The sequence below is a fragment of the Octodon degus genome, unplaced genomic scaffold, assembly GCF_000260255.1.
Source record: "Octodon degus isolate 3935 unplaced genomic scaffold, OctDeg1.0 scaffold00032, whole genome shotgun sequence".
Classification (NCBI taxonomy): domain Eukaryota; kingdom Metazoa; phylum Chordata; class Mammalia; order Rodentia; family Octodontidae; genus Octodon; species Octodon degus.
In genome coordinates, this window is record NW_004524608.1 from 15,309,841 (window position 1) to 15,316,724 (window position 6,884).

Genomic DNA, 6,884 nt, shown 5'->3' on the forward strand with positions numbered 1-6,884 from the left:
AAAAAAAAAAAAAAAAACAAGAAAGAATTTACTGATCCCTGATTCCCCCCAAGGGAAAAGGAGGTGAAGTTTACAGAAGTCTCTAAGTTAACCTTTGGTAATAAAGAAAATCACAGCTGTACAAATTTATTGAAGAAGTTTATAGGCCAGGAAGATGTTTTCATAGTTGGACATTTTTATATGTTTACAAGACATCTTTCTAGTTTTCTTTTGGTCATAACTTTAACAAAGATAAATTGGTAAAGAATTGACCAGTTCATTAATTTTACTACCTCAGACACTGTCCTGAGATTTGCCCTACACAAAATCAGGTCTCCTTAAGTCGCTCAACCTGGTTCAAAAAAAAAGAAAAAGAAAAAATTAGGTGGACCAAGCAGATTCTCTGCCTCGGGAGTCACTGAGCTAAGCCAGACAACTAACAATGAGAAATGAAATTGCAGAAAATGACTTACAGAGGAAATGGAAGGTTGGCTGGGGAGTCACAGTGGCCTGTATTTGACTGAGGTTATAAAAGAGCAGAAACTTAGAACAAATAGACACCCTCAGTGTGGGATTATAATACTAGTTAAACAGCAATTCAACTCTACAGAGAAAATTTATAATTGCTTTGGTCGTCTTTAGGAGGCCCATTTTCTAGGTAACAAAAAGAACAAAATTAAACTCCTCAGAGCAAGCATGAAGGTAATCCCAGCACTCCAGAGGCTGAGGCAGAAGGCTAGCTGCATGTTCAAGACCAACCTGGGCTACATAGCGAGTTAAAGGACAGCCTGAACTGTATAGCGAGGTACTGTCTCAAAAAACTAAAAATAAATAAATAGCACATTAGCTGGCTCTGTTCTTAGTTTGCAGCCATCATTTTAATTTTCTTTTGGGTATGATTATGACATCTTTTAGAATTTCACTTCTTTGTTCTGAGGTGACATTTGGGACTACTGAGCATATGGGATGTGGCTTTGAAGGGAAAAAAGTCTAAGAGTCAAACAATATGTTTTGTCTCCTCTAGTCTTCATAGCCATGGCTTTGAACACCTGGTCACCACTGGCCCCTCTGGCGTGGTAACAACTGGCAGTTGGATCCTTCCATTTGGCCTCCTGTGAGTCGACAGAGCAGGTGGCCCTCCCCGGGTCATGCAATCCCACTCCATTGGGATGATGGTAAAGATCTCTCCTAAAGGTCTGCCCCTTCCATTCCTTTACCAGAGCATTGAGACCACCATGCTGAGAAACAGAGCTCCCCAGAGTTTGTTTCCTCTATGTCAAATCACCACCAAAAGCAGAGTGGAGAAACTAAATCATCAGAAAGTGTTTCTTTTCCACCATGCAGTGTCATCACATCTACTTTGATGCATCTGTCCCAGGGAATGGCAGAGGCAACTGGGAAGTGACTGCCTTCCAGAACCCCAGGCATGAAGCACAGCAAAATGTTCATGCTCCAGGAATATCCCACATTTCCTGGACATTCCTAATGCTGCTCATTGCCCTTGAAGTTTGGTCTTGAAGTACAAGCGGGAGATAAGAGAATGTGATTCCTCCCATTGCTGCTTTTCTCTGTCTTCCACCTCTAGGTTAGAAAGGATGTCCTGCCCATTGTCTTCACTGGCAGTGTAGCACGCACCCACATCTCTAGCTAAACATGAGATGAGCCTTGTTGAATAGGAGCACCATTCCCGCACCTCAGGAAATGTCATGCATCAACATTAGCTCCTGAAATTCTAAAAAGGATTTAGAACAACTCCTACCCCCCACCCACATTCAAACCTGAACTTCAGAACAGTTACTTTCTCGTAGGACAAGAGATTCTGGGGTTTTGCCTTAAAGGTAGAAAGCTACAAAGAATGTGATCTATGTGCTAAGTGCTAAGAGAAAATAGAACATCTTAATACTCGTGAAAAATTACCCTCATTACATTGTGGAAAAGAGAGTTGGGTCAGCAGGAGGAGACTGAGATGCGGGCGACCTGGAACACAAAAACGGAGCACACAGCTGTCGGACCAGAGCCAGCTGGGCATGGAGGCCTCTCCAGTGCCAACCTCCCTCAGGCCTCTGTTTGGTAGTTTGTTTGTTTGTTTAGCTTTTCCTAAATTCCCATGTCTGTTTACAAATGTTTACTTCATTTAACTTGAGTGCATTTGTGCTCCCTAAAGCCAAGAAATCTGAAAAAACCTAAGCATTCAAGACTTGTATTTCACAGTGTGTGCCTTCGATGCCAATTAAGCTTGACTGTGTCAGCTTGATTGCTTTGGGACCCGGGGACTGGTGGGACACACTTGGGTGCATCTGAGTGGGTCACAGAGGCATGGCCTCGAGCCCGGATCTGCGCCCCTGCCCTTGCCTCTCTGGCTGTTCTGCTCCCCAGTGCCATGAACTGAGCAGCTTTGTGCTGCCTCAGTCTCCTGCCATGACGTCCTTCCTGGGCCAGCTGAACATCACTGACATCCCTGGAACTGGGAGTTAAACATTTCCTCCTTTAAGTTGTGGGTGTTGGGCATTATGTCCCAGAGCACGAACACTGACTAATATAGCCTGTGCATGTGCTTACGACTCAATCCTAGTTTCTGCTTCTAATAAATGTCTTTCTGCTCTCTCTCCACACTACTGCCAATTCCAGTTGCCACAACTCAGTTTACTGTGTCACCCTACCCAGCCTGCCTGGCTCCTCCTCACTGTTGTCCCACCATCCTTGTCCCTTTGGTCTTCCTGAAACTTCACTTTCACTGCCTCTATTTCTGCTCAGACACTCACACGTTGCCCTCACTCCTCCTCTCTAGCATGCCAAGTTATGTTCACTTTAATGTGGATTTTAGGTTCTGCCCATTTAAACAAATCTAATAACCCACTATACAAAGCTTGCAGATGCTTTTGCCTGGCAGACTGGCACTTCAACTGCCCTGTGCACCACACATTGCTGCTTGTGCCTGCTCTCACATTCTCTGCCTACCATTGCATGATTTTTGCCCTTCTCCACTGCTGATGTAAATCCAACCCATTTTTTCCAAGCCCACCAAGAGTTCAGCTTTTTTCTGGCTCTCAGACCTGGTAGTGACTTTAGACCATAGCACACTACATTAGAGTTTACGCATATTCCACCTCTCAATAATGGGTACTATCAATAGCTGGTATTCACTGAGAATTTTTTGAGCACCTAGTGCATTGCTAGGACAGCTCCACTGGCCTTCACTCCACCCCTGTGAGGGAGCACCATGCTGTGCACGTTGGAGAGGACAGAAGTGTTGACTTTCTGGAGAGGCACAGTTGAAAAAGGGACACAGCCAGAACTCATGATGATTCAGATTCCAGAGGCTAAACTTGAGGTGATTGTGGCCTGTCACCCCTAGAGAGTCACTCCGTCTGAAGCTGAAGGTATCACCTTCTCTGCCTACCTAGGGATAGTAACTTCTTATGGGGCAGGACATGACTTGTAGGACCTCAGAATCCCCCTACAAATGATAGAACTTCATGTGACCTTTATCTCTCTGTAACTAGCCTTTCCCATGGAATCATCATTTCGTTCAGATATAAAATAGAATGAACTTTAAAGTTTTGCTCAGACTCTGTGGAACCTACGTGCTGCACCTACCCCCTCTCCCCATGCCAGCTCTGAGGGCCCCTGGATGGCCAAGGAGTCACCTGCCAAGGGTAAGAGGCACTGCATGCTTCAGGAAGCTCTTGCTCTGACCCCTGCTCTCTTCCTCTTCCTTCTTCTCTTCCTCCTCCTGCTTCTGCTCCCTTACCTGCCAGGCCTGACTTCTGAGGGCACAGAACTCTGGCCACCTCCTGGTCCCCATTTAGAAGGCCAGTGTTGTAGAGCATCACCAAATCCCTTCCAGACACACTGCTGTCAAGGAGACATAAGAGCAGCATGTGGTCTCCTGGAGGCATCCCAAGCCAGCTTCCTGTGGCTTTTTGTCCAGTGTTGAGGGGAGATCCCTACAAGCTCTCATTAAAAACTAGGTACCCCAGCAAGAACAGAAAACATGTAGTTTGTAAACAGATTTTATAAACATTAGAACTTAGACCTTTAAAAGGGATTTTTCCCAAAAGGATATCCCTTCTCTCACATGAGTAGCCACAAGCATTTAGGAGTGACTTAAAATGTCACGAAATGAGACTTTGTACCTGTCTGTATTGGGCTCATCTTCTTGTGGAGTATGTGCAGGGCTTCCTAGGCTCTGGCCTGCGGGAAAAGACTCAGCAGGGCCACTTTGTTGTGAGAACACTTCCTGTGGAAATCACTCATTTCCTCCCAGGGCCTTTCCTCCAACCCTACGGCGCCTCCTTTCCTCTCCAGAGAGCAGAACTGGCTCTCCAGTCTATCCCCCTCTGCTACCGCCTCCCCCTCATGTCCTCCTTGGAAAGAAAGAAAAAAAAGAAATAACAAAAGACATTCAGATTTCCCCAGTTTCTGAGAGTTTAAGCTTTTTGTTCTACCAAGATTTGTCTGCAGAAACTAGAAGCAACTTTGTCCATGTTGACATGATAAGATCATTTGAAGGTCCCCTGAAAAGCTCTCCTCTGTGTCTGTGTTTCTCTCCACTACTGTCTGTTTAGGAAATCTAATACAAACACCATGAAATCCTGTCTGATCTCAGCCATTGTTCGCTGCTCATTCCAAAAGACAGGAAAGCAGAGTTTGTTTGAAGATGGGAAAGGTGGCTTTTGTGATATGATAAACGACAGACACTTCCCTTCCAGACAGGTCAGGGGATGTTGGGGGATACAGGAGGCACTCTGGAAAAGAAGGGGTGGATCTTTCCAAGCCTACTGCTGTCTGTTTCCCAACCAAGTGGGAGAACTGCGCAGGCCCGCCTCAGTCAACCCAGCGGCAGGCCTTGGCTGTAGGGGAGTGCCCGCCCCACCTGCGCCTATCTCAAGATGACCCTGGGCCTGTGTCCTAAACTGCGGAGAGCAGTGCGGCGCCACCGTCATGTGATACATCATGGGAGAAAAGCTGGTCTCGGGTGGGTGACTTCCAAACCATATAGGAAACCTCCAAAGGACAAGGAAAAACGATCTCCTGACCTGACCTGCACGAGTTTGTGTTCTCTAAAACCGAAGAATGAATTTTAGGAACAAACGGAGGCTATGAGCAGAACATATTTATTGAGGAAAAGAAAGCTCTTGTCCAAGAAAGGGACAGGAGGGGGACCTGAGCGGGTAGCTCCCTGGGAAGCTGTCTCTTCCAGGGACTTTTATAGTATAAAATCATGCGGGACTAAGGTGGAGAAAGGAGGAACTTGCTTAGGTGGATGTGGGGTGGGACAAAACTATGGTCAACCAATGGGATTACAAGCACCATTGCTCAGGTAAAATTGATTAAGTCCGGGACCAAATGGGGAAGCGAGTCACGGAGTAAACGGGCATGAATTTGGGACAGGGTCTCTTCCTGATGGGGGTTGGGCTAGTGACTCACTTGGGTCTTTCCAAGTGATCATACCTATTTAAAATATCAATCCCAGGTGTTACTCTTTTAGCATTTATTTGGCCTTTAGGTCTTTAGGTCTAGTTCACAGCAGAAGCATCCGTTCCTCCCACAGTTGTAAGGCATCTCATCTTCTGTGCTGTCTCCTTCGAGGGCCTGGCCCTGTCTGACTGCCTATAATATTTCTTTCTAACTCAGCTGCCTGCAATAACGGGACCACAAACGCACTGCTGTAAGAAAACACAAGTGTTGGATATCCAGATTTACAAAAGTAAGATTAAACCAGGAATTAGGCTTTTCGTTTTACTTGAGAAATACCAGAAAGGATGCTCCAAAATAGTATCTCCTACCCAAGGGCACTTGGATCTGGGTTTTCAGAATCAAATGCTTGGGAATCAAATCATACAGAGTTTTAATGGGCGTGGTGAGGGGTTGGCTCCTTACAGCTAAGTATTTGAAGATGATCTCGGGGAAGCAGAGTCTCAGGACAGAAAAAGATCTAGTAATCATGTGACCACCACACAATTAGCTCCCATTCAGTCATAACCTCTTAGGTTACTGGTGTCCAGCCTCACTCACTGCGTGGTATCTTTGCTGGACACTCCCACTGGGTCAAAAACACAATGCAAATCAAATGCAAATTGACCACAACAAAGTGAAATTGCATACCAAGAAATAGATGCAGGCTTTCAGCCAAGAGGGACTAGGACACACTTCGACCTTCTAAAGAGTGATTTGAATATCAGAAAACTAAAAAGGGCCCTTGAGAAAATGAGTGAAGTCCTTTGTTTGGTTTTGTTTTGTTGGTTTTTTTAAAAAACAAAATAAATAAATAAATAAAAAGCCCTCTCGTTGTCTATCAAAGTTCAAATGTAAATAAAGGGAGTCTTAAATTTTTATCAAAAAAGTTGACCCAAAATCAACATTTATTACATTTTCTAACCCTAAAAGTTAGCAAGTGAATGTAATTATAAAAAATATAAGATACTCATTTTTATACTTTTTTATTTTAATGATAAAGCCCATTGATACATTTAAATGTCCTTTAGTATAAACTTTTGCTTCTTATTTAAATGTCAATGTTTTAAATAGTAATTATCTTTGGATAATGAGAATTATCTGTGGTTCTATATCATTTGATGCATATACTATTTTATTTAATATTCATGGCTACTGGTCTGGGGAGATAGCTAGGCCATCTAAGCACCCATCTGGCAAGCTCAAGGTCTGGGTTCAGTCCCTGGTACTTCATACCACACTGGTCCTGCGCCAAGCCAGCTACCAAAATGGGTGTGGGGGTGCATGCCTGTAATCCCAACACTGGGGAGGATGAATCAGAAGGATCACTATGAGTCTGAACTGAGTAATGAGACTCTGTACCAAAAAAAAAATTTAAAAATAATAAAATAAAAGCCATAATCCCTCCCCAAAACATTCATAGTCATATTTTGAATTGTGACATTTTC

General features: G+C 44.3%; 1 protein-coding gene across 2 annotated transcripts in view; it reads right to left on the minus strand.

Moving 5' to 3' along the window:
- The window catches only part of Upp2 (uridine phosphorylase 2), a 273,249-nt gene that overhangs the window by 104,521 nt on the left and 161,844 nt on the right, over positions 1–6,884 (minus strand). The gene's annotated exons all lie outside the window — the stretch shown is intronic.